This window comes from Rhinoderma darwinii, chromosome 3, assembly GCF_050947455.1.
Source record: "Rhinoderma darwinii isolate aRhiDar2 chromosome 3, aRhiDar2.hap1, whole genome shotgun sequence".
Lineage (NCBI taxonomy): Eukaryota > Metazoa > Chordata > Amphibia > Anura > Rhinodermatidae > Rhinoderma > Rhinoderma darwinii.
The window spans coordinates 78,148,254-78,175,313 of record NC_134689.1 but is presented as its reverse complement, the minus strand read 5'-3'; the positions used below and the strand labels follow the sequence as shown (position 1 = coordinate 78,175,313).

The window sequence follows — 27,060 nt, the reverse complement described above, 5'->3', positions numbered from 1 at the left end:
GGAAATGGACAAGAAACAGTACTAATCTTTCTATTTTCTATTTCATATTTAAGTAACTATGTAAGACAATACAGATTCCTCTGCTTACTTGAGTGAATGTTATAGAGAATGGAACTCCACTAAACTACTGCTGGGTACCTCCCAGGGTAGTTTTTCTGTATTTTCAGGTTAAAGCAAGAACAAGGGTTCTTCAGGACCTCTTTGTTACAGCACTGTTAATCATAAACCAATAACTACATGATGGAAATGGACAAGAAACAGTTCTAATCTTTCTATTTTAAATTCCCAAAAACTGGACCCTTAACATGACGGTTTTTTCTTCCATATCTGAAAGGCTTGGCTTTTCTATAAGTCAGGATGGCCGAGCGGTCTAAGGCGCTGCGTTCAGGTCGCAGTCTCCCCTGGAGGTGTGGGTTCAAATCCCACTTCTGACAATACAACTTTTATTAAACACACTGCAATGTCATTCCGACAGCGCTAGTGAAAAAACCCACTATGCCAAAACACGCCCCAAAATGTTAGACTCTTCAGATGACTGGCTTGGCATCCAATCTTGAAAGTTTTCTTATTTGTGTAGGATAGGATGACCGAGCAGTCTCTCGTGAAGGCGTGGATTTAAATCCCACTTTTGAATACTCATATTTAAGTAAACTATGTAAGACAATACCGATTCCTCTGCTTACTTGAGTGAATGTTATAGAGAATGGAACTCCACTAAACTACTGCTGGGTACCTCCCAGGGTAGTTTTTCTGTATTTTCAGGTTAAAGCAAGAACAAGGGTTCTTCAGGACCTCTTTTTTACAGCACTGTTAATCATAAACCAATAACTACATGATGGAAATGGACAAGAAACAGTACTAATCTTTCAATTTTCTATTTCATATTTAAGTAACTATGTAAGACAATACAGATTCCTCTGCTTACTTGAGTGAATGTTATAGAGAATGGAACTCCACTAAACTACTGCTGGGTACCTCCCAGGGTAGTTTTTCTGTATTTTCAGGTTAAAGCAAGAACAAGGGTTCTTCAGGACCTCTTTTTTACAGCACTGTTAATCATAAACCAATAACTACATGATGGAAATGGACAAGAAACAGTACTAATCTTTCTATTTTCTATTTCATATTTAAGTAACTATGTAAGACAATACAGATTCCTCTGCTTACTTGAGTGAATGTTATAGAGAATGGAACTCCACTAAACTACTGCTGGGTACCTCCCAGGGTAGTTTTTCTGTATTTTCAGGTTAAAGCAAGAACAAGGGTTCTTCAGGACCTCTTTGTTACAGCACTGTTAATCATAAACCAATAACTACATGATGGAAATGGACAAGAAACAGTTCTAATCTTTCTATTTTAAATTCCCAAAAACTGGACCCTTAACATGACGGTTTTTTCTTCCATATCTGAAAGGCTTGGCTTTTCTATAAGTCAGGATGGCCGAGCGGTCTAAGGCGCTGCGTTCAGGTCGCAGTCTCCCCTGGAGGTGTGGGTTCAAATCCCACTTCTGACAATACAACTTTTATTAAACACACTGCAATGTCATTCCGACAGCGCTAGTGAAAAAACCCACTATGCCAAAACACGCCCCAAAATGTTAGACTCTTCAGATGACTGGCTTGGCATCCAATCTTGAAAGTTTTCTTATTTGTGTAGGATAGGATGACCGAGCAGTCTCTCGTGAAGGCGTGGATTTAAATCCCACTTTTGAATACTCATATTTAAGTAAACTATGTAAGACAATACCGATTCCTCTGCTTACTTGAGTGAATGTTATAGAGAATGGAACTCCACTAAACTACTGCTGGGTACCTCCCAGGGTAGTTTTTCTGTATTTTCAGGTTAAAGCAAGAACAAGGGTTCTTCAGGACCTCTTTTTTACAGCACTGTTAATCATAAACCAATAACTACATGATGGAAATGGACAAGAAACAGTACTAATCTTTCAATTTTCTATTTCATATTTAAGTAACTATGTAAGACAATACAGATTCCTCTGCTTACTTGAGTGAATGTTATAGAGAATGGAACTCCACTAAACTACTGCTGGGTACCTCCCAGGGTAGTTTTTCTGTATTTTCAGGTTAAAGCAAGAACAAGGGTTCTTCAGGACCTCTTTTTTACAGCACTGTTAATCATAAACCAATAACTACATGATGGAAATGGACAAGAAACAGTACTAATCTTTCTATTTTCTATTTCATATTTAAGTAACTATGTAAGACAATACAGATTCCTCTGCTTACTTGAGTGAATGTTATAGAGAATGGAACTCCACTAAACTACTGCTGGGTACCTCCCAGGGTAGTTTTTCTGTATTTTCAGGTTAAAGCAAGAACAAGGGTTCTTCAGGACCTCTTTGTTACAGCACTGTTAATCATAAACCAATAACTACATGATGGAAATGGACAAGAAACAGTTCTAATCTTTCTATTTTAAATTCCCAAAAACTGGACCCTTAACATGACGGTTTTTTCTTCCATATCTGAAAGGCTTGGCTTTTCTATAAGTCAGGATGGCCGAGCGGTCTAAGGCGCTGCGTTCAGGTCGCAGTCTCCCCTGGAGGTGTGGGTTCAAATCCCACTTCTGACAATACAACTTTTATTAAACACACTGCAATGTCATTCCGACAGCGCTAGTGAAAAAACCCACTATGCCAAAACACGCCCCAAAATGTTAGACTCTTCAGATGACTGGCTTGGCATCCAATCTTGAAAGTTTTCTTATTTGTGTAGGATAGGATGACCGAGCAGTCTCTCGTGAAGGCGTGGATTTAAATCCCACTTTTGAATACTCATATTTAAGTAAACTATGTAAGACAATACCGATTCCTCTGCTTACTTGAGTGAATGTTATAGAGAATGGAACTCCACTAAACTACTGCTGGGTACCTCCCAGGGTAGTTTTTCTGTATTTTCAGGTTAAAGCAAGAACAAGGGTTCTTCAGGACCTCTTTTTTACAGCACTGTTAATCATAAACCAATAACTACATGATGGAAATGGACAAGAAACAGTACTAATCTTTCAATTTTCTATTTCATATTTAAGTAACTATGTAAGACAATACAGATTCCTCTGCTTACTTGAGTGAATGTTATAGAGAATGGAACTCCACTAAACTACTGCTGGGTACCTCCCAGGGTAGTTTATCTGTATTTTCAGGTTAAAGCAAGAACAAGGGTTCTTCAGGACCTCTTTTTTACAGCACTGTTAATCATAAACCAATAACTACATGATGGAAATGGACAAGAAACAGTACTAATCTTTCTATTTTCTATTTCATATTTAAGTAACTATGTAAGACAATACAGATTCCTCTGCTTACTTGAGTGAATGTTATAGAGAATGGAACTCCACTAAACTACTGCTGGGTACCTCCCAGGGTAGTTTTTCTGTATTTTCAGGTTAAAGCAAGAACAAGGGTTCTTCAGGACCTCTTTGTTACAGCACTGTTAATCATAAACCAATAACTACATGATGGAAATGGACAAGAAACAGTTCTAATCTTTCTATTTTAAATTCCCAAAAACTGGACCCTTAACATGACGGTTTTTTCTTCCATATCTGAAAGGCTTGGCTTTTCTATAAGTCAGGATGGCCGAGCGGTCTAAGGCGCTGCGTTCAGGTCGCAGTCTCCCCTGGAGGTGTGGGTTCAAATCCCACTTCTGACAATACAACTTTTATTAAACACACTGCAATGTCATTCCGACAGCGCTAGTGAAAAAACCCACTATGCCAAAACACGCCCCAAAATGTTAGACTCTTCAGATGACTGGCTTGGCATCCAATCTTGAAAGTTTTCTTATTTGTGTAGGATAGGATGACCGAGCAGTCTCTCGTGAAGGCGTGGATTTAAATCCCACTTTTGAATACTCATATTTAAGTAAACTATGTAAGACAATACCGATTCCTCTGCTTACTTGAGTGAATGTTATAGAGAATGGAACTCCACTAAACTACTGCTGGGTACCTCCCAGGGTAGTTTTTCTGTATTTTCAGGTTAAAGCAAGAACAAGGGTTCTTCAGGACCTCTTTTTTACAGCACTGTTAATCATAAACCAATAACTACATGATGGAAATGGACAAGAAACAGTACTAATCTTTCTATTTTCTATTTCATATTTAAGTAACTATGTAAGACAATACAGATTCCTCTGCTTACTTGAGTGAATGTTATAGAGAATGGAACTCCACTAAACTACTGCTGGGTACCTCCCAGGGTAGTTTTTCTGTATTTTCAGGTTAAAGCAAGAACAAGGGTTCTTCAGGACCTCTTTGTTACAGCACTGTTAATCATAAACCAATAACTATATGATGGAAATGGACAAGAAACAGTTCTAATCTTTCTATTTTAAATTCCCAAAAACTGGACCCTTAACATGACGGTTTTTTCTTCCATTTCTGAAAGGCTTGGCTTTTCTATAAGTCAGGATGGCCGAGCGGTCTAAGGCGCTGCGTTCAGGTCGCAGTCTCCCCTGGAGGCGTGGGTTCAAATCCCACTTCTGACAATACAACTTTTATTAAACACACTGCAATGTCATTCCGACAGCGCTAGTGAAAAAACCCACTATGCCAAAACACGCCCCAAAATGTTAGACTCTTCAGATGACTGGCTTGGCATCCAATCTTGAAAGTTTTCTTATTTGTGTAGGATAGGATGACCGAGCAGTCTCTCGTGAAGGCGTGGATTTAAATCCCACTTTTGAATACTCATATTTAAGTAAACTATGTAAGACAATACCGATTCCTCTGCTTACTTGAGTGAATGTTATAGAGAATGGAACTCCACTAAACTACTGCTGGGTACCTCCCAGGGTAGTTTTTCTGTATTTTCAGGTTAAAGCAAGAACAAGGGTTCTTCAGGACCTCTTTTTTACAGCACTGTTAATCATAAACCAATAACTACATGATGGAAATGGACAAGAAACAGTACTAATCTTTCTATTTTCTATTTCATATTTAAGTAACTATGTAAGACAATACAGATTCCTCTGCTTACTTGAGTGAATGTTATAGAGAATGGAACTCCACTAAACTACTGCTGGGTACCTCCCAGGGTAGTTTTTCTGTATTTTCAGGTTAAAGCAAGAACAAGGGTTCTTCAGGACCTCTTTGTTACAGCACTGTTAATCATAAACCAATAACTACATGATGGAAATGGACAAGAAACAGTTCTAATCTTTCTATTTTAAATTCCCAAAAACTGGACCCTTAACATGACGGTTTTTTCTTCCATATCTGAAAGGCTTGGCTTTTCTATAAGTCAGGATGGCCGAGCGGTCTAAGGCGCTGCGTTCAGGTCGCAGTCTCCCCTGGAGGTGTGGGTTCAAATCCCACTTCTGACAATACAACTTTTATTAAACACACTGCAATGTCATTCCGACAGCGCTAGTGAAAAAACCCACTATGCCAAAACACGCCCCAAAATGTTAGACTCTTCAGATGACTGGCTTGGCATCCAATCTTGAAAGTTTTCTTATTTGTGTAGGATAGGATGACCGAGCAGTCTCTCGTGAAGGCGTGGATTTAAATCCCACTTTTGAATACTCATATTTAAGTAAACTATGTAAGACAATACCGATTCCTCTGCTTACTTGAGTGAATGTTATAGAGAATGGAACTCCACTAAACTACTGCTGGGTACCTCCCAGGGTAGTTTTTCTGTATTTTCAGGTTAAAGCAAGAACAAGGGTTCTTCAGGACCTCTTTTTTACAGCACTGTTAATCATAAACCAATAACTACATGATGGAAATGGACAAGAAACAGTACTAATCTTTCAATTTTCTATTTCATATTTAAGTAACTATGTAAGACAATACAGATTCCTCTGCTTACTTGAGTGAATGTTATAGAGAATGGAACTCCACTAAACTACTGCTGGGTACCTCCCAGGGTAGTTTTTCTGTATTTTCAGGTTAAAGCAAGAACAAGGGTTCTTCAGGACCTCTTTTTTACAGCACTGTTAATCATAAACCAATAACTACATGATGGAAATGGACAAGAAACAGTACTAATCTTTCTATTTTCTATTTCATATTTAAGTAACTATGTAAGACAATACAGATTCCTCTGCTTACTTGAGTGAATGTTATAGAGAATGGAACTCCACTAAACTACTGCTGGGTACCTCCCAGGGTAGTTTTTCTGTATTTTCAGGTTAAAGCAAGAACAAGGGTTCTTCAGGACCTCTTTGTTACAGCACTGTTAATCATAAACCAATAACTACATGATGGAAATGGACAAGAAACAGTTCTAATCTTTCTATTTTAAATTCCCAAAAACTGGACCCTTAACATGACGGTTTTTTCTTCCATATCTGAAAGGCTTGGCTTTTCTATAATTCAGGATGGCCGAGCGGTCTAAGGCGCTGCGTTCAGGTCGCAGTCTCCCCTGGAGACGTGGGTTCAAATCCCACTTCTGACAATACAACTTTTATTAAACACACTGCAATGTCATTCCGACAGCGCTAGTGAAAAAACCCACTATGCCAAAACACGCCCCAAAATGTTAGACTCTTCAGATGACTGGCTTGGCATCCAATCTTGAAAGTTTTCTTATTTGTGTAGGATAGGATGACCGAGCAGTCTCTCGTGAAGGCGTGGATTTAAATCCCACTTTTGAATACTCATATTTAAGTAAACTATGTAAGACAATACCGATTCCTCTGCTTACTTGAGTGAATGTTATAGAGAATGGAACTCCACTAAACTACTGCTGGGTACCTCCCAGGGTAGTTTTTCTGTATTTTCAGGTTAAAGCAAGAACAAGGGTTCTTCAGGACCTCTTTTTTACAGCACTGTTAATCATAAACCAATAACTACATGATGGAAATGGACAAGAAACAGTACTAATCTTTCTATTTTCTATTTCATATTTAAGTAACTATGTAAGACAATACAGATTCCTCTGCTTACTTGAGTGAATGTTATAGAGAATGGAACTCCACTAAACTACTGCTGGGTACCTCCCAGGGTAGTTTTTCTGTATTTTCAGGTTAAAGCAAGAACAAGGGTTCTTCAGGACCTCTTTGTTACAGCACTGTTAATCATAAACCAATAACTATATGATGGAAATGGACAAGAAACAGTTCTAATCTTTCTATTTTAAATTCCCAAAAACTGGACCCTTAACATGACGGTTTTTTCTTCCATTTCTGAAAGGCTTGGCTTTTCTATAAGTCAGGATGGCCGAGCGGTCTAAGGCGCTGCGTTCAGGTCGCAGTCTCCCCTGGAGGCGTGGGTTCAAATCCCACTTCTGACAATACAACTTTTATTAAACACACTGCAATGTCATTCCGACAGCGCTAGTGAAAAAACCCACTATGCCAAAACACGCCCCAAAATGTTAGACTCTTCAGATGACTGGCTTGGCATCCAATCTTGAAAGTTTTCTTATTTGTGTAGGATAGGATGACCGAGCAGTCTCTCGTGAAGGCGTGGATTTAAATCCCACTTTTGAATACTCATATTTAAGTAAACTATGTAAGACAATACCGATTCCTCTGCTTACTTGAGTGAATGTTATAGAGAATGGAACTCCACTAAACTACTGCTGGGTACCTCCCAGGGTAGTTTTTCTGTATTTTCAGGTTAAAGCAAGAACAAGGGTTCTTCAGGACCTCTTTTTTACAGCACTGTTAATCATAAACCAATAACTACATGATGGAAATGGACAAGAAACAGTACTAATCTTTCTATTTTCTATTTCATATTTAAGTAACTATGTAAGACAATACAGATTCCTCTGCTTACTTGAGTGAATGTTATAGAGAATGGAACTCCACTAAACTACTGCTGGGTACCTCCCAGGGTAGTTTTTCTGTATTTTCAGGTTAAAGCAAGAACAAGGGTTCTTCAGGACCTCTTTGTTACAGCACTGTTAATCATAAACCAATAACTACATGATGGAAATGGACAAGAAACAGTTCTAATCTTTCTATTTTAAATTCCCAAAAACTGGACCCTTAACATGACGGTTTTTTCTTCCATATCTGAAAGGCTTGGCTTTTCTATAAGTCAGGATGGCCGAGCGGTCTAAGGCGCTGCGTTCAGGTCGCAGTCTCCCCTGGAGGTGTGGGTTCAAATCCCACTTCTGACAATACAACTTTTATTAAACACACTGCAATGTCATTCCGACAGCGCTAGTGAAAAAACCCACTATGCCAAAACACGCCCCAAAATGTTAGACTCTTCAGATGACTGGCTTGGCATCCAATCTTGAAAGTTTTCTTATTTGTGTAGGATAGGATGACCGAGCAGTCTCTCGTGAAGGCGTGGATTTAAATCCCACTTTTGAATACTCATATTTAAGTAAACTATGTAAGACAATACCGATTCCTCTGCTTACTTGAGTGAATGTTATAGAGAATGGAACTCCACTAAACTACTGCTGGGTACCTCCCAGGGTAGTTTTTCTGTATTTTCAGGTTAAAGCAAGAACAAGGGTTCTTCAGGACCTCTTTTTTACAGCACTGTTAATCATAAACCAATAACTACATGATGGAAATGGACAAGAAACAGTACTAATCTTTCAATTTTCTATTTCATATTTAAGTAACTATGTAAGACAATACAGATTCCTCTGCTTACTTGAGTGAATGTTATAGAGAATGGAACTCCACTAAACTACTGCTGGGTACCTCCCAGGGTAGTTTTTCTGTATTTTCAGGTTAAAGCAAGAACAAGGGTTCTTCAGGACCTCTTTTTTACAGCACTGTTAATCATAAACCAATAACTACATGATGGAAATGGACAAGAAACAGTACTAATCTTTCTATTTTCTATTTCATATTTAAGTAACTATGTAAGACAATACAGATTCCTCTGCTTACTTGAGTGAATGTTATAGAGAATGGAACTCCACTAAACTACTGCTGGGTACCTCCCAGGGTAGTTTTTCTGTATTTTCAGGTTAAAGCAAGAACAAGGGTTCTTCAGGACCTCTTTGTTACAGCACTGTTAATCATAAACCAATAACTACATGATGGAAATGGACAAGAAACAGTTCTAATCTTTCTATTTTAAATTCCCAAAAACTGGACCCTTAACATGACGGTTTTTTCTTCCATATCTGAAAGGCTTGGCTTTTCTATAATTCAGGATGGCCGAGCGGTCTAAGGCGCTGCGTTCAGGTCGCAGTCTCCCCTGGAGACGTGGGTTCAAATCCCACTTCTGACAATACAACTTTTATTAAACACACTGCAATGTCATTCCGACAGCGCTAGTGAAAAAACCCACTATGCCAAAACACGCCCCAAAATGTTAGACTCTTCAGATGACTGGCTTGGCATCCAATCTTGAAAGTTTTCTTATTTGTGTAGGATAGGATGACCGAGCAGTCTCTCGTGAAGGCGTGGATTTAAATCCCACTTTTGAATACTCATATTTAAGTAAACTATGTAAGACAATACCGATTCCTCTGCTTACTTGAGTGAATGTTATAGAGAATGGAACTCCACTAAACTACTGCTGGGTACCTCCCAGGGTAGTTTTTCTGTATTTTCAGGTTAAAGCAAGAACAAGGGTTCTTCAGGACCTCTTTTTTACAGCACTGTTAATCATAAACCAATAACTACATGATGGAAATGGACAAGAAACAGTACTAATCTTTCTATTTTCTATTTCATATTTAAGTAACTATGTAAGACAATACAGATTCCTCTGCTTACTTGAGTGAATGTTATAGAGAATGGAACTCCACTAAACTACTGCTGGGTACCTCCCAGGGTAGTTTTTCTGTATTTTCAGGTTAAAGCAAGAACAAGGGTTCTTCAGGACCTCTTTGTTACAGCACTGTTAATCATAAACCAATAACTATATGATGGAAATGGACAAGAAACAGTTCTAATCTTTCTATTTTAAATTCCCAAAAACTGGACCCTTAACATGACGGTTTTTTCTTCCATTTCTGAAAGGCTTGGCTTTTCTATAAGTCAGGATGGCCGAGCGGTCTAAGGCGCTGCGTTCAGGTCGCAGTCTCCCCTGGAGGCGTGGGTTCAAATCCCACTTCTGACAATACAACTTTTATTAAACACACTGCAATGTCATTCCGACAGCGCTAGTGAAAAAACCCACTATGCCAAAACACGCCCCAAAATGTTAGACTCTTCAGATGACTGGCTTGGCATCCAATCTTGAAAGTTTTCTTATTTGTGTAGGATAGGATGACCGAGCAGTCTCTCGTGAAGGCGTGGATTTAAATCCCACTTTTGAATACTCATATTTAAGTAAACTATGTAAGACAATACCGATTCCTCTGCTTACTTGAGTGAATGTTATAGAGAATGGAACTCCACTAAACTACTGCTGGGTACCTCCCAGGGTAGTTTTTCTGTATTTTCAGGTTAAAGCAAGAACAAGGGTTCTTCAGGACCTCTTTTTTACAGCACTGTTAATCATAAACCAATAACTACATGATGGAAATGGACAAGAAACAGTACTAATCTTTCTATTTTCTATTTCATATTTAAGTAACTATGTAAGACAATACAGATTCCTCTGCTTACTTGAGTGAATGTTATAGAGAATGGAACTCCACTAAACTACTGCTGGGTACCTCCCAGGGTAGTTTTTCTGTATTTTCAGGTTAAAGCAAGAACAAGGGTTCTTCAGGACCTCTTTGTTACAGCACTGTTAATCATAAACCAATAACTACATGATGGAAATGGACAAGAAACAGTTCTAATCTTTCTATTTTAAATTCCCAAAAACTGGACCCTTAACATGACGGTTTTTTCTTCCATATCTGAAAGGCTTGGCTTTTCTATAAGTCAGGATGGCCGAGCGGTCTAAGGCGCTGCGTTCAGGTCGCAGTCTCCCCTGGAGGTGTGGGTTCAAATCCCACTTCTGACAATACAACTTTTATTAAACACACTGCAATGTCATTCCGACAGCGCTAGTGAAAAAACCCACTATGCCAAAACACGCCCCAAAATGTTAGACTCTTCAGATGACTGGCTTGGCATCCAATCTTGAAAGTTTTCTTATTTGTGTAGGATAGGATGACCGAGCAGTCTCTCGTGAAGGCGTGGATTTAAATCCCACTTTTGAATACTCATATTTAAGTAAACTATGTAAGACAATACCGATTCCTCTGCTTACTTGAGTGAATGTTATAGAGAATGGAACTCCACTAAACTACTGCTGGGTACCTCCCAGGGTAGTTTTTCTGTATTTTCAGGTTAAAGCAAGAACAAGGGTTCTTCAGGACCTCTTTTTTACAGCACTGTTAATCATAAACCAATAACTACATGATGGAAATGGACAAGAAACAGTACTAATCTTTCAATTTTCTATTTCATATTTAAGTAACTATGTAAGACAATACAGATTCCTCTGCTTACTTGAGTGAATGTTATAGAGAATGGAACTCCACTAAACTACTGCTGGGTACCTCCCAGGGTAGTTTTTCTGTATTTTCAGGTTAAAGCAAGAACAAGGGTTCTTCAGGACCTCTTTTTTACAGCACTGTTAATCATAAACCAATAACTACATGATGGAAATGGACAAGAAACAGTACTAATCTTTCTATTTTCTATTTCATATTTAAGTAACTATGTAAGACAATACAGATTCCTCTGCTTACTTGAGTGAATGTTATAGAGAATGGAACTCCACTAAACTACTGCTGGGTACCTCCCAGGGTAGTTTTTCTGTATTTTCAGGTTAAAGCAAGAACAAGGGTTCTTCAGGACCTCTTTGTTACAGCACTGTTAATCATAAACCAATAACTACATGATGGAAATGGACAAGAAACAGTTCTAATCTTTCTATTTTAAATTCCCAAAAACTGGACCCTTAACATGACGGTTTTTTCTTCCATATCTGAAAGGCTTGGCTTTTCTATAATTCAGGATGGCCGAGCGGTCTAAGGCGCTGCGTTCAGGTCGCAGTCTCCCCTGGAGACGTGGGTTCAAATCCCACTTCTGACAATACAACTTTTATTAAACACACTGCAATGTCATTCCGACAGCGCTAGTGAAAAAACCCACTATGCCAAAACACGCCCCAAAATGTTAGACTCTTCAGATGACTGGCTTGGCATCCAATCTTGAAAGTTTTCTTATTTGTGTAGGATAGGATGACCGAGCAGTCTCTCGTGAAGGCGTGGATTTAAATCCCACTTTTGAATACTCATATTTAAGTAAACTATGTAAGACAATACCGATTCCTCTGCTTACTTGAGTGAATGTTATAGAGAATGGAACTCCACTAAACTACTGCTGGGTACCTCCCAGGGTAGTTTTTCTGTATTTTCAGGTTAAAGCAAGAACAAGGGTTCTTCAGGACCTCTTTTTTACAGCACTGTTAATCATAAACCAATAACTACATGATGGAAATGGACAAGAAACAGTACTAATCTTTCTATTTTCTATTTCATATTTAACCGGTTAAGGACTAGGCTGTTTTACAGCTAAATGACCAGAGCAAATTTCACAATTTTGCTATGCGCTTTTTTAGATGACTATAACTCAGCAGGTGAATAAAGTTCATCTTTGAATTTTACACCCTTTTTAAAGGACAGATAGGGCTTTGTTTTAGTGGCATTTGTGAGTATATATAATTATTTTTTTTTTCTCTAAAGTGGGCAAAATTGGAAAAAAATGCAAGAATTTAACAATTGCGTCGGTTTATGCTAGCATTTTTCACACACGGTATGAACCACGGCCAAAATTAATCTCCTTTCACATTCTTTCACTTCTCCCGTGCATGGGGATACCAAATATGTGAGCCTTATTCACTGTGCGGGCATGTGCCAGGGCTTGGCATAAAAGGAGGCTTTTTGGCCTTTTCGGTCCAGGAATTTTGCATTTGATTTTAGAGCCGCATACTGTTTTCTGGGGGGCCTAATGCTGCTGAAACATTAGAAACACCCCATAAATGACTTCATTCACACAAGTAGACCCCACAAGGTTTCCTTCAAGGGGTTTATCATATTTTTAGCAAGTCCAGTTTTCTTCTGAAAGTTTCTTGAATAAGATGGAACAAAATAAAATCAGCACTTTTTTAGCAAATGCGTCAGTTTAGGCTAGTATTTTTCACACACGGTATAGACCACGGACAAAATTCATCTCCTTTCACGTTCTTCCACTTCTCCCGTGCATGGGGATACCAAATATGTGTGCCTTATTCACTGTGCGGGCATGTGCCAGGGCTTGGCATAAAAGGAGGCTTTTTGGCCTTTTCGGTCCAGGAATTCTGCACTTGATTTTAGAGCCGTATACTGTTTTCTGGTGGGCGTAATGCTGCTGAAACATTAGAAACACCCCATAAATGACTTCATTCACACAAGTAGACCCCACAAGGTTTCCTTCAAGGGGTTTATCATATTTTTAGCAAGTCCAGTTTTCTTCTGAAAGTTTCTTGAATAAGATGGAACAAAATAAAATCAGCACTTTTTTAGCAAATGGGTCAGTTTAGGCTAGTATTTTTCACACACGGTATAGACCACGGACAAAATTCATCTCCTTTCACGTTCTTCCACTTCTCCCGTGCATGGGGATACCAAATATGTGTGCCTTATTCACTGTGCGGGCATGTGCCAGGGCTTGGCATAAAAGGAGGCTTTTTGGCCTTTTCGGTCCAGGAATTTTGCATTTGATTTTAGAGCCGCATACTGTTTTCTGGGGGGCCTAATGCTGCTGAAAGATTAGAATCACCCCATAAATGACTTCATTCACACAAGTAGACCCCACAAGGTTTCCTTCAAGGGGTTTATCATATTTTTAGCAAGTCCAGTTTTCTTCTGAAAGTTTCTTGAATAAGATGGAACAAAATAAAATCAGGACTTTTTTAGCAAATGCGTCAGTTTAGGCTAGCATTTTTCACACACGGTATAGTCCACGGACAAAATTAATCTCCTTTCACATTCTTCCACTTCTCCCGTGCATGGGGATACCAAATATGTGTGCCTTATTCACTGTGCGGGCATGTGCCAGGGCTTGGCATAAAAGGAGGCTTTTTGGCCTTTTCGGTCCAGGAATTTTGCATTTGATTTTATAGCCGCATACTGTTTTCTGGGGGGCGTAATGCTGCTGAAACATTAGAAACACCCCATAAATGACTTCATTCACACAAGTAGACCCCACAAGGTTTTTTTCAAGGGGTTTATCATATTTTTAGCAAGTCCAGTTTTCTTCTGAAAGTTTCTTGAATAAGATGGAACAAAATAAAATCAGCACTTTTTTAGCAAATGCGTCAGTTTAGGCTAGTATTTTTCACACACGGTATAGACCACGGACAAAATTCATCTCCTTTCACGTTCTTCCACTTCTCCCGTGCATGGGGATACCAAATATGTGTGCCTTATTCACTGTGCGGGCATGTGCCAGGGCTTGGCATAAAAGGAGGCTTTTTGGCCTTTTCGGTCCAGGAATTTTGCATTTGATTTTAGAGCCGCGTACTGTTTTCTGGGGGGCCTAATGCTGCTGAAAGATTAGAATCACCCCATAAATGACTTCATTCACACAAGTAGACCCCACAAGGTTTCCTTCAAGGGGTTTATCATATTTTTAGCAAGTCCAGTTTTCTTCTGAAAGTTTCTTGAATAAGATGGAACAAAATAAAATCAGGACTTTTTTAGCAAATGCGTCAGTTTAGGCTAGCATTTTTCACACACGGTATAGTCCACGGACAAAATTAATCTCCTTTCACATTCTTCCACTTCTCCCGTGCATGGGGATACCAAATATGTGTGCCTTATTCGCTGTGCGGGCATGTGCCATGGCTTGGCATAAAAGGAGGCTTTTTGGCCTTTTCGGTCAAGGAATTTTGCATTTGATTTTATAGCCGCATACTGTTTTCTGGGGGGCGTAATGCTGCTGAAACATTAGAAACACCCCATAAATGACTTCATTCACACAAGTAGACCCCACAAGGTTTTCTTCAAGGGGTTTATCATATTTTTAGCAAGTCCAGTTTTCTTCTGAAAGTTTCTTGAATAAGATGGAACAAAATAAAATCAGCACTTTTTTAGCAAATGCGTCAGTTTAGGCTAGCATTTTTCACACACGGTATAGACCACGGTCAAAATTCATCTCCTTTCACATTCTTCCACTTCTCCCGTGCATGGGGATACCAAATATGTGTGCCTTATTCACTGTGCGGGCATGTGCCAGGGCTTGGCATAAAAGGAGGCTTTTTGGTCCAGGAATTCTGCATTTGATTTTATAGCAGTGTACTGTTTTCTGGGGGGCCTAATGCTGCTGAAACATTAGAAACACCCCATAAATGACTTCATTCACACAAGTAGACCCCACAAGGTTTCCTTCAAGGGGTTTATCATATTTTTAGACAGTCCAGTTTTCTTCTGAAAGTTTCTTGAATAAGATGGAACAAAATAAAATTAGCTTTTTTTTTTAACAAATGCGTCAGTTTATGCTAGCTTTTTCACACACAAAATGGACCACGGACAAAATTCATCGCATTTCACATTCTTCCTCTTCTCCCGTGCATGGGGATACCAAATATGTGTGCTTTATTCATGGGCATGTGCCAGGGCTTGGCATAAAAAGAGGCTTTTTGGCCTTTTCGGTCCAGGAATTCTGCACTTGATTTTATAGCCGCATACTGTTTTCTGGGGGGTGTAATGCTGCTGAAACATTGGAAACACCCCATAAATGACTTCGTTCACACAAGTAGACCCCACAAGGTTTCCTTCAAGGGGTTTATCATATTTTTAGCAAGTCCAGTTTTCTTCTGAAAGTTTCTTGAATAAGATGGAACAAAATAAAATCAGCACTTTTTTAGCAAATGCGTCAGTTTAGGCTAGTATTTTTCACACACGGTATGAACCACGGCCAAAATTCATCTCCTTTCACGTTCTTCCACTTCTCCCGTGCATGGGGATACCAAATATGTGTGCCTTATTCACTGTGCGGGCATGTGCCAGGGCTTGGCATAAAAGGAGGCTTTTTGGCCTTTTCGGTCCAGGAATTCTGCACTTGACTTTATAGCCGCATACTGTTTTCTGGGGGGCCTAATGCTGCTGAAAGATTAGAATCACCCCATAAATGACTTCATTCACACAAGTAGACCCCACAAGGTTTTCTTCAAGGGGTTTATCATATTTTTAGACAGTCCAGTTTTCTTCTGAAAGTTTCTTGAATAAGATGGAACAAAATAAAATTAGCAATTTTTTAGCAAATGCGTCAGTTTATACCAGCATTTTTCACACACGGTATAGACCACGGTCAAAATTAATCTCCGTTCACATTCTGCCACTTCTCCCGTGCACGGGGATACCAAATATGTGGCCTTATTTATCACATAGAGATGTAGGAGGGCGGACGATAGAAGAAGATTATTTCACATATCGCTTTTTTTCAAAGCTGGTTTTACAAAACTCAACAGAGTTTCTATAAGGGTATGTTCACACGGCGGGGGTCCGTAACGGCTGAAATTACGGGGATGTTTCAGCCTGAAAACATCCCCGTAAATTCAGCCGTACCGGCATGTGCAGGCGCTTGAACGCCGCGTCAATTACGGCCGTAATTAGCGCTGCTATTCATTGGAGTCAATGAATAGCGGCTCCAATTACGGCCAAAGAAGTGACAGGTCACTTCTTCTACGCGGGCGTCAATTTACGCGCCGTCATTTGACAGCGGCGCGTAAATATACGCCTCGTGTGAACAGACAAACGTCTGCCCATTGCTTTCAATGGGCAGATGTTTGTCAGCGCTATTGAGGCGCTATTTTCGGACGTAATTCGGGGCAAAAACGCCCGATTTACGTCCGTAAATAGGCCGTGTGAACATACCCTAACACTTCCAAAATATCTGCTCGTCCACACTTACATTCTGCTCAGGGGTGTAGAGTTGCAGAAATAAATTATTCAGGGAATTTATTAGCGGTCTTATTTTGAACAACCGATCCCGGTTTGCATCGGTACTTGGGGGGGCCTGTGCGTTGTCATTGAAGTTGAGGAACCTCATTATTGTCTCATAACGAGACCTGGGCATTACTGCAGAATATACTGGGGTGGCTTGGGCGGGTCTTGTTGACCAGTAAGACCTAATGGAGGGCTTTTTGACAATACCCATATTTAGGGTGAGCCCCAAATTTTTTTTTAATTCCTGCAAATTGGTGGGCGTCCAATCTCTGGCATGGGTGGATGAAGGTTTCTGCCTTATATATTGCGTGGCATATAAATTTGTTTCGTGGACAATCTGATTTAGGATGTCGTCCGTTATAAATAAATGGAAGTAATCCATTTGGACAAAATTTGTATTGTCCACGGTTATGCCAGGAGTGGCCGTAAATCCGTGGATTCTAGGTCCAAAAGATGGGGCAGGTGCCCATACAAGAGCCTGGACTGGAGGGACCAGGCTGTCCCGTGCTACAGCACTACTTGGCCCTGCGCTTTCATGTTCTGCAGTTTCGACTGCATCAGGGACAACGTCCCCTGAAGATGAACCTGAAGTGACGCTGTCATCGTCACTACCTAAAACAGGTTCCATCTCGGACGCCATCTCTGATGCGGTCTCCGACTCAGACCACAGCATGGCGTATGCCTCCTCGGCGCTAAACAACTTCCTCGCCATAACGTAACTAACACTAACACTAACTAAACAAATTTTATTTTTTTATTTTTTTTATAAAACACACAAACTAAGGCCCCATGCACACGACCGTGCCCGCAATTGCTGTCCGCGATCGCGGGCACGGCCGGCCGCTGACTGACAGCCGCATTTTCGTGCCGTGCTCCCATACAAAGTATGGGAGCACGGCCCGCAAAATGCGAAAGAACGGACATGTTCCATAATTCCCGGAACATTTCCACGGCACTGACACCCTTACGTACGGAGGTTTTTTGCTGTCGTGTGCATGGGGCCTAACTGCTATATATATCTACACTACCGCTTTTTCTTATTTTTCTGAAAGGCTTGGCTTTTCTATAGGTCTGGATGGCCGAGCGGTCTAAGGCGCTGCATTCAGGTCGCAGTCTCCCCTGGAGGCGTGGGTTCAAATCCCACTTCTGACAATACAACTTTTATTAAACACACTGCAATGTCATTCCGACAGCGCTAGTGAAAAAACCCACTATGCCAAAACACGCCCCAAAATGTTAGACTCTTCAGATGACTGGCTTGGCATCCAATCTTGAAAGTTTTCTTATTTGTGTAGGATAGGATGACCGAGCAGTCTCTCGTGAAGGCGTGGATTTAAATCCCACTTTTGAATGCTCATATTTAAGTAAACTATGTAAGACAATACCGATTCCTCTGCTTACTTGAGTGAATGTTATAGAGAATGGAACTCCACTAAACTACTGCTGGGTACCTCCCAGGGTAGTTTTTCTGTATTTTCAGGTTAAAGCAAGAACAAGGGTTCTTCAGGACCTCTTTTTTACAGCACTGTTAATCATAAACCAATAACTACATGATGGAAATGGACAAGAAACAGTACTAATCTTTCTATTTTCTATTTCATATTTAAGTAACTATGTAAGACAATACAGATTCCTCTGCTTACTTGAGTGAATGTTATAGAGAATGGAACTCCACTAAACTACTGCTGGGTACCTCCCAGGGTAGTTTTTCTGTATTTTCAGGTTAAAGCAAGAACAAGGGTTCTTCAGGACCTCTTTGTTACAGCACTGTTAATCATAAACCAATAACTACATGATGGAAATGGACAAGAAACAGTTCTAATCTTTCTATTTTAAATTCTCAAAAACTGGACCCTTAACATGACGGTTTTTTCTTCCATTTCTGAAAGGCTTGGCTTTTCTATAAGTCAGGATGGCCGAGCGGTCTAAGGCGCTGCGTTAAGGTCGCAGTCTCCCCTGGAGGCGTGGGTTCAAATCCCACTTCTGACAATACAACTCTTCTTAAACACACTGCAATGTCATTCCGACAGCGCTAGTGAAAAAACCCACTATGCCAAAACACGCCCCAAAATGTTAGACTCTTCAGATGACTGGCTTGGCATCCAATCTTGAAAGTTTTCTTATTTGTGTAGGATAGGATGACCGAGCAGTCTCTCGTGAAGGCGTGGATTTAAATCCCACTTTTGAATGCTCATATTTAAGTAAACTATGTAAGACAATACCGATTCCTCTGCTTACTTGAGTGAATGTTATAGAGAATGGAACTCCACTAAACTACTGCTGGGTACCTCCCAGGGTAGTTTTTCTGTATTTTCAGGTTAAAGCAAGAACAAGGGTTCTTCAGGACCTCTTTTTTACAGCACTGTTAATCATAAACCAATAACTACATGATGGAAATGGACAAGAAACAGTACTAATCTTTCTATTTTCTATTTCATATTTAAGTAACTATGTAAGACAATACAGATTCCTCTGCTTACTTGAGTGAATGTTATAGAGAATGGAACTCCACTAAACTACTGCTGGGTACCTCCCAGGGTAGTTTTTCTGTATTTTCAGGTTAAAGCAAGAACAAGAGTTATTCAGGACCTCTTTGTTACAGCACTGTTAATCATAAACCAATAACTACATGATGGAAATGGACAAGAAACAGTTCTAATCTTTCTATTTTAAAGTCCCAAAAACTGGACCCTTAACATGACGGTTTTTTCTTCCATATCTGAAAGGCTTGGCTTTTCTATAAGTCAGGATGGCCGAGCGGTCTAAGGCGCTGCGTTAAGGTCACAGTCTCCCCTGGAGGCGTGGGTTCAAATCCCACTTCTGACAATACAACTTTTCTTAAACACACTGCAATGTCATTCCGACAGCGCTAGTGAAAAAACCCACTATGCCAAAACACGCCCCAAAATGTTAGACTCTTCAGATGACTGGCTTGGCATCCAATCTTGAAAGTTTTCTTATTTGTGTAGGATAGGATTACCGAGCAGTCTCTCGTGAAGGCGTGGATTTAAATCCCACTTTTGAATACTCATATTTAAAGGAACAGTGTCATCACAAATTATTTTTTTATATGTTAAAGATGTTAGTGCTTTATTAAAAACGTTTATATTCATTTGTGTGTTTGTGTTTTACTTTTTCTTATTTTTACACTTTTTCTTCCCTATGGGGGCTGCCATTTTTTGTTCCATTTCTGTCTGTGTCGATTAACGACACATACAGACATGGAATACGGCAGCCACAGTCCCATAGGGACTGTGAACGGCTCCCGTCCCATTGACTTCCGTGTACGGCGTCTGTGTGGGAACTGCGCATGCGCCGCTCCCACACAGTCCAATTCGAAATTGGCGCCGTCTGGCGCCATTTTCCTGTGGACCGGAAGTCGCGGCCGGACAATAATATTACTACTTCCGGTCGCGGCTTCCGGGTTTGTGCACTTGCACCAGCGGCAGCAAACGGAGCGGACGGGCCGGAGGGAGCCGCGGCGGCAGGAGCAGGTAAGAGATTTCAATGTATGTTCGTGTTTGTGTGTGTTTACTACTGTATGTAAACCTACTACGCTGTGTGTTAGCTCAAAAAATGGCGACACACAGTGTAGGAGGTTACACCGTTCAAACCCCTCGTTTATCCCGGCACTAGCCAGGATAAAGGAGGGGGGGATGCTGAGAGCTCACTAGAGCGAGGGCTTTTAACCCAATGTTGCAATGCTGCAATTTTGGGAACTAGCTCCATCTAGTGACCAAAAATGGGTAGTATTATAAATTAGAAATAATTTATAATATTTCCTGACTCTGAAAAAAATAAAAAAAATTTGAACAATGTTTAATCACCCACACACTAAATGTTTAATTTTTAAATAAAAAACATGTTTTTCTGGCAACACATTCCCTTTAAGTAAACTATGTAAGACAATACAGATTCCTCTGCTTACTTGAGTGAATGTTATAGAGAATGGAACTCCACTAAACTACTGCTGGGTACCTCCCAGGGTAGTTTTTCTGTATTTTCAGGTTAAAGCAAGAACAAGGGTTCTTCAGGACCTCTTTTTTACAGCACTGTTAATCATAAACCAATAACTACATGATGGAAATGGACAAGAAACAGTACTAATCTTTCTATTTTCTATTTCATATTTAAGTAACTATGTAAGACAATACAGATTCCTCTGCTTACTTGAGTGAATGTTATAGAGAATGGAACTCCACTAAACTACTGCTGGGTACCTCCCAGGGTAGTTTTTCTGTATTTTCAGGTTAAAGCAAGAACAAGGGTTCTTCAGGACCTCTTTGTTACAGCACTGTTAATCATAAACCAATAACTACATGATGGAAATGGACAAGAAACAGTTCTAATCTTTCTATTTTAAATTCCCAAAAACTGGACCCTTAACATGACGGTTTTTTCTTCCATATCTGAAAGGCTTGGCTTTTCTATAAGTCAGGATGGCCGAGCGGTCTAAGGCGCTGCGTTCAGGTCGCAGTCTCCCCTGGAGGCGTGGGTTCACATCCCACTTCTGACAATACAACCTTTATTAAACACACTGCAATGTCATTCCGACAGCGCTAGTGAAAAAACCCACTATGCCAAAACACGCCCCAAAATGTTAGACTCTTCAGATGACTGGCTTGGCATCCAATCTTGAAAGTTTTCTTATTTGTGTAGGATAGGATGACCGAGCAGTCTCTCGTGAAGGCGTGGATTTAAATCCCACTTTTGAATACTCATATTTAAGTAAACTATGTAAGACAATACCGATTCCTCTGCTTACTTGAGTGAATGTTATAGAGAATGGAACTCCACTAAACTACTGCTGGGTACCTCCCAGGGTAGTTTTTCTGTATTTTCAGGTTAAAGCAAGAACAAGGGTTCTTCAGGACCTCTTTTTTACAGCACTGTTAATCATAAACCAATAACTACATGATGGAAATGGACAAGAAACAGTACTAATCTTTCAATTTTCTATTTCATATTTAAGTAACTATGTAAGACAATACAGATTCCTCTGCTTACTTGAGTGAATGTTATAGAGAATGGAACTCCACTAAACTACTGCTGGGTACCTCCCAGGGTAGTTTTTCTGTATTTTCAGGTTAAAGCAAGAACAAGGGTTCTTCAGGACCTCTTTTTTACAGCACTGTTAATCATAAACCAATAACTACATGATGGAAATGGACAAGAAACAGTTCTAATCTTTCTATTTTAAATTCCCAAAAACTGGACCCTTAACATGACGGTTTTTTCTTCCATATCTGAAAGGCTTGGCTTTTCTATAAGTCAGGATGGCCGAGCGGTCTAAGGCGCTGCGTTCAGGTCGCAGTCTCCCCTGGAGGCGTGGGTTCAAATCCCACTTCTGACAATACAACTTTTATTAAACACACTGCAATGTCATTCCGACAGCGCTAGTGAAAAAACCCACTATGCCAAAACACGCCCCAAAATGTTAGACTCTTCAGATGACTGGCTTGGCATCCAATCTTGAAAGTTTTCTTATTTGTGTAGGATAGGATGACCGAGCAGTCTCTCGTGAAGGCGTGGATTTAAATCCCACTTTTGAATACTCATATTTAAGTAAACTATGTAAGACAATACCGATTCCTCTGCTTACTTGAGTGAATGTTATAGAGAATGGAACTCCACTAAACTACTGCTGGGTACCTCCCAGGGTAGTTTTTCTGTATTTTCAGGTTAAAGCAAGAACAAGGGTTCTTCAGGACCTCTTTTTTACAGCACTGTTAATCATAAACCAATAACTACATGATGGAAATGGACAAGAAACAGTACTAATCTTTCAATTTTCTATTTCATATTTAAGTAACTATGTAAGACAATACAGATTCCTCTGCTTACTTGAGTGAATGTTATAGAGAATGGAACTCCACTAAACTACTGCTGGGTACCTCCCAGGGTAGTTTTTCTGTATTTTCAGGTTAAAGCAAGAACAAGGGTTCTTCAGGACCTCTTTTTTACAGCACTGTTAATCATAAACCAATAACTACATGATGGAAATGGACAAGAAACAGTACTAATCTTTCTATTTTCTATTTCATATTTAAGTAACTATGTAAGACAATACAGATTCCTCTGCTTACTTGAGTGAATGTTATAGAGAATGGAACTCCACTAAACTACTGCTGGGTACCTCCCAGGGTAGTTTTTCTGTATTTTCAGGTTAAAGCAAGAACAAGGGTTCTTCAGGACCTCTTTGTTACAGCACTGTTAATCATAAACCAATAACTACATGATGGAAATGGACAAGAAACAGTTCTAATCTTTCTATTTTAAAGTCCCAAAAACTGGACCCTTAACATGACGGTTTTTTCTTCCATATCTGAAAGGCTTGGCTTTTCTATAAGTCAGGATGGCCGAGCGGTCTAAGGCGCTGCGTTAAGGTCACAGTCTCCCCTGGAGGCGTGGGTTCAAATCCCACTTCTGACAATACAACTTTTCTTAAACACACTGCAATGTCATTCCGACAGCGCTAGTGAAAAAACCCACTATGCCAAAACATGCCCCAAAATGTTAGACTCTTCAGATGACTGGCTTGGCATCCAATCTTGAAAGTTTTCTTATTTGTGTAGGATAGGATTACCGAGCAGTCTCTCGTGAAGGCGTGGATTTAAATCCCACTTTTGAATACTCATATTTAAAGGAACAGTGTCATCACAAATTATTTTTTTATATGTTAAAGATGTTAGTGCTTTATTAAAAACGTTTATATTCATTTGTGTGTTTGTGTTTTACTTTTTCTTATTTTTACACTTTTTCTTCCCTATGGGGGCTGCCATTTTTTGTTCCATTTCTGTCTGTGTCGATTAACGACACATACAGACATGGAATACGGCAGCCACAGTCCCATAGGGACTGTGAACGGCTCCCGTCCCATTGACTTCCGTGTACGGCGTCTGTGTGGGAACTGCGCATGCGCCGCTCCCACACAGTCCAATTCGAAATTGGCGCCGTCTGGCGCCATTTTCCTGTGGACCGGAAGTCGCGGCCGGACAATAATATTACTACTTCCGGTCGCGGCTTCCGGGTTTGTGCACTTGCACCAGCGGCAGCAAACGGAGCGGACGGGCCGGAGGGAGCCGCGGCGGCAGGAGCAGGTAAGAGATTTCAATGTATGTTCGTGTTTGTGTGTGTTTACTACTGTATGTAAACCTACTACGCTGTGTGTTAGCTCAAAAAATGGCGACACACAGTGTAGGAGGTTACACCGTTCAAACCCCTCGTTTATCCCGGCACTAGCCAGGATAAAGGAGGGGGGGATGCTGAGAGCTCACTAGAGCGAGGGCTTTTAACCCAATGTTGCAATGCTGCAATTTTGGGAACTAGCTCCATCTAGTGACCAAAAATGGGTAGTATTATAAATTAGAAATAATTTATAATATTTCCTGACTCTGAAAAAAATAAAAAAAATTTGAACAATGTTTAATCACCCACACACTAAATGTTTAATTTTTAAATAAAAAACATGTTTTTCTGGCAACACATTCCCTTTAAGTAAACTATGTAAGACAATACAGATTCCTCTGCTTACTTGAGTGAATGTTATAGAGAATGGAACTCCACTAAACTACTGCTGGGTACCTCCCAGGGTAGTTTTTCTGTATTTTCAGGTTAAAGCAAGAACAAGGGTTCTTCAGGACCTCTTTTTTACAGCACTGTTAATCATAAACCAATAACTACATGATGGAAATGGACAAGAAACAGTACTAATCTTTCTATTTTCTATTTCATATTTAAGTAACTATGTAAGACAATACAGATTCCTCTGCTTACTTGAGTGAATGTTATAGAGAATGGAACTCCACTAAACTACTGCTGGGTACCTCCCAGGGTAGTTTTTCTGTATTTTCAGGTTAAAGCAAGAACAAGGGTTCTTCAGGACCTCTTTGTTACAGCACTGTTAATCATAAACCAATAACTACATGATGGAAATGGACAAGAAACAGTTCTAATCTTTCTATTTTAAATTCCCAAAAACTGGACCCTTAACATGACGGTTTTTTCTTCCATATCTGAAAGGCTTGGCTTTTCTATAAGTCAGGATGGCCGAGCGGTCTAAGGCGCTGCGTTCAGGTCGCAGTCTCCCCTGGAGGCGTGGGTTCACATCCCACTTCTGACAATACAACCTTTATTAAACACACTGCAATGTCATTCCGACAGCGCTAGTGAAAAAACCCACTATGCCAAAACACGCCCCAAAATGTTAGACTCTTCAGATGACTGGCTTGGCATCCAATCTTGAAAGTTTTCTTATTTGTGTAGGATAGGATGACCGAGCAGTCTCTCGTGAAGGCGTGGATTTAAATCCCACTTTTGAATACTCATATTTAAGTAAACTATGTAAGACAATACCGATTCCTCTGCTTACTTGAGTGAATGTTATAGAGAATGGAACTCCACTAAACTACTGCTGGGTACCTCCCAGGGTAGTTTTTCTGTATTTTCAGGTTAAAGCAAGAACAAGGGTTCTTCAGGACCTCTTTTTTACAGCACTGTTAATCATAAACCAATAACTACATGATGGAAATGGACAAGAAACAGTACTAATCTTTCAATTTTCTATTTCATATTTAAGTAACTATGTAAGACAATACAGATTCCTCTGCTTACTTGAGTGAATGTTATAGAGAATGGAACTCCACTAAACTACTGCTGGGTACCTCCCAGGGTAGTTTTTCTGTATTTTCAGGTTAAAGCAAGAACAAGGGTTCTTCAGGACCTCTTTTTTACAGCACTGTTAATCATAAACCAATAACTACATGATGGAAATGGACAAGAAACAGTTCTAATCTTTCTATTTTAAATTCCCAAAAACTGGACCCTTAACATGACGGTTTTTTCTTCCATATCTGAAAGGCTTGGCTTTTCTATAAGTCAGGATGGCCGAGCGGTCTAAGGCGCTGCGTTCAGGTCGCAGTCTCCCCTGGAGGCGTGGGTTCAAATCCCACTTCTGACAATACAACTTTTATTAAACACACTGCAATGTCATTCCGACAGCGCTAGTGAAAAAACCCACTATGCCAAAACACGCCCCAAAATGTTAGACTCTTCAGATGACTGGCTTGGCATCCAATCTTGAAAGTTTTCTTATTTGTGTAGGATAGGATGACCGAGCAGTCTCTCGTGAAGGCGTGGATTTAAATCCCACTTTTGAATACTCATATTTAAGTAAACTATGTAAGACAATACCGATTCCTCTGCTTACTTGAGTGAATGTTATAGAGAATGGAACTCCACTAAACTACTGCTGGGTACCTCCCAGGGTAGTTTTTCTGTATTTTCAGGTTAAAGCAAGAACAAGGGTTCTTCAGGACCTCTTTTTTACAGCACTGTTAATCATAAACCAATAACTACATGATGGAAATGGACAAGAAACAGTACTAATCTTTCAATTTTCTATTTCATATTTAAGTAACTATGTAAGACAATACAGATTCCTCTGCTTACTTGAGTGAATGTTATAGAGAATGGAACTCCACTAAACTACTGCTGGGTACCTCCCAGGGTAGTTTTTCTGTATTTTCAGGTTAAAGCAAGAACAAGGGTTCTTCAGGACCTCTTTTTTACAGCACTGTTAATCATAAACCAATAACTACATGATGGAAATGGACAAGAAACAGTACTAATCTTTCTATTTTCTATTTCATATTTAAGTAACTATGTAAGACAATACAGATTCCTCTGCTTACTTGAGTGAATGTTATAGAGAATGGAACTCCACTAAACTACTGCTGGGTACCTCCCAGGGTAGTTTTTCTGTATTTTCAGGTTAAAGCAAGAACAAGGGTTCTTCAGGACCTCTTTGTTACAGCACTGTTAATCATAAACCAATAACTACATGATGGAAATGGACAAGAAACAGTTCTAATCTTTCTATTTTAAATTCCCAAAAACTGGACCCTTAACATGACGGTTTTTTCTTCCATTTCTGAAAGGCTTGGCTTTTCTATAAGTCAGGATGGCCGAGCGGTCTAAGGCGCTGCGTTCAGGTCGCAGTCTCCCCTGGAGGCGTGGGTTCAAATCCCACTTCTGACAATACAACTTTTATTAAACACACTGCAATGTCATTCCGACAGCGCTAGTGAAAAAACCCACTATGCCAAAACACGCCCCAAAATGTTAGACTCTTCAGATGACTGGCTTGGCATCCAATCTTGAAAGTTTTCTTATTTGTGTAGGATAGGATGACCGAGCAGTCTCTCGTGAAGGCGTGGATTTAAATCCCACTT

General features: G+C 39.9%; 16 non-coding genes across 16 annotated transcripts; all 16 read left to right on the top strand.

Annotated features, from left to right (window-relative positions):
* The first annotated feature begins 351 nt into the window (after window positions 1-351).
* On the top strand, window positions 352-434 carry TRNAL-CAG (transfer RNA leucine (anticodon CAG)). Its single transcript has one exon. It is a non-coding gene; the product is annotated as a tRNA-Leu (tRNA).
* Window positions 435-1,430: 996 nt separating this feature from the next.
* On the top strand, window positions 1,431-1,513 carry TRNAL-CAG (transfer RNA leucine (anticodon CAG)). The gene has a single exon. It is a non-coding gene; the product is annotated as a tRNA-Leu (tRNA).
* A 996-nt stretch (window positions 1,514-2,509) lies between these two features.
* On the top strand, window positions 2,510-2,592 carry TRNAL-CAG (transfer RNA leucine (anticodon CAG)). Its single transcript has one exon. It is a non-coding gene; the product is annotated as a tRNA-Leu (tRNA).
* A 996-nt stretch (window positions 2,593-3,588) lies between these two features.
* TRNAL-CAG (transfer RNA leucine (anticodon CAG)) lies at window positions 3,589-3,671 on the top strand. Its single transcript has one exon. It is a non-coding gene; the product is annotated as a tRNA-Leu (tRNA).
* A 754-nt stretch (window positions 3,672-4,425) lies between these two features.
* Window positions 4,426-4,508, top strand: TRNAL-CAG (transfer RNA leucine (anticodon CAG)). Its single transcript has one exon. It is a non-coding gene; the product is annotated as a tRNA-Leu (tRNA).
* A 754-nt stretch (window positions 4,509-5,262) lies between these two features.
* TRNAL-CAG (transfer RNA leucine (anticodon CAG)) lies at window positions 5,263-5,345 on the top strand. Its single transcript has one exon. It is a non-coding gene; the product is annotated as a tRNA-Leu (tRNA).
* A 1,833-nt stretch (window positions 5,346-7,178) lies between these two features.
* Window positions 7,179-7,261, top strand: TRNAL-CAG (transfer RNA leucine (anticodon CAG)). Its single transcript has one exon. It is a non-coding gene; the product is annotated as a tRNA-Leu (tRNA).
* A 754-nt stretch (window positions 7,262-8,015) lies between these two features.
* TRNAL-CAG (transfer RNA leucine (anticodon CAG)) lies at window positions 8,016-8,098 on the top strand. Its single transcript has one exon. It is a non-coding gene; the product is annotated as a tRNA-Leu (tRNA).
* Window positions 8,099-9,931: 1,833 nt separating this feature from the next.
* On the top strand, window positions 9,932-10,014 carry TRNAL-CAG (transfer RNA leucine (anticodon CAG)). Its single transcript has one exon. It is a non-coding gene; the product is annotated as a tRNA-Leu (tRNA).
* A 754-nt stretch (window positions 10,015-10,768) lies between these two features.
* Window positions 10,769-10,851, top strand: TRNAL-CAG (transfer RNA leucine (anticodon CAG)). Its single transcript has one exon. It is a non-coding gene; the product is annotated as a tRNA-Leu (tRNA).
* Window positions 10,852-18,734: 7,883 nt separating this feature from the next.
* TRNAL-AAG (transfer RNA leucine (anticodon AAG)) lies at window positions 18,735-18,817 on the top strand. The gene has a single exon. It is a non-coding gene; the product is annotated as a tRNA-Leu (tRNA).
* Window positions 18,818-19,571: 754 nt separating this feature from the next.
* On the top strand, window positions 19,572-19,654 carry TRNAL-AAG (transfer RNA leucine (anticodon AAG)). Its single transcript has one exon. It is a non-coding gene; the product is annotated as a tRNA-Leu (tRNA).
* Window positions 19,655-22,098: 2,444 nt separating this feature from the next.
* On the top strand, window positions 22,099-22,181 carry TRNAL-CAG (transfer RNA leucine (anticodon CAG)). The gene has a single exon. It is a non-coding gene; the product is annotated as a tRNA-Leu (tRNA).
* Window positions 22,182-23,177: 996 nt separating this feature from the next.
* Window positions 23,178-23,260, top strand: TRNAL-AAG (transfer RNA leucine (anticodon AAG)). Its single transcript has one exon. It is a non-coding gene; the product is annotated as a tRNA-Leu (tRNA).
* A 2,444-nt stretch (window positions 23,261-25,704) lies between these two features.
* TRNAL-CAG (transfer RNA leucine (anticodon CAG)) lies at window positions 25,705-25,787 on the top strand. Its single transcript has one exon. It is a non-coding gene; the product is annotated as a tRNA-Leu (tRNA).
* A 996-nt stretch (window positions 25,788-26,783) lies between these two features.
* TRNAL-CAG (transfer RNA leucine (anticodon CAG)) lies at window positions 26,784-26,866 on the top strand. The gene has a single exon. It is a non-coding gene; the product is annotated as a tRNA-Leu (tRNA).
* The last annotated feature ends 194 nt before the right edge of the window (window positions 26,867-27,060 follow it).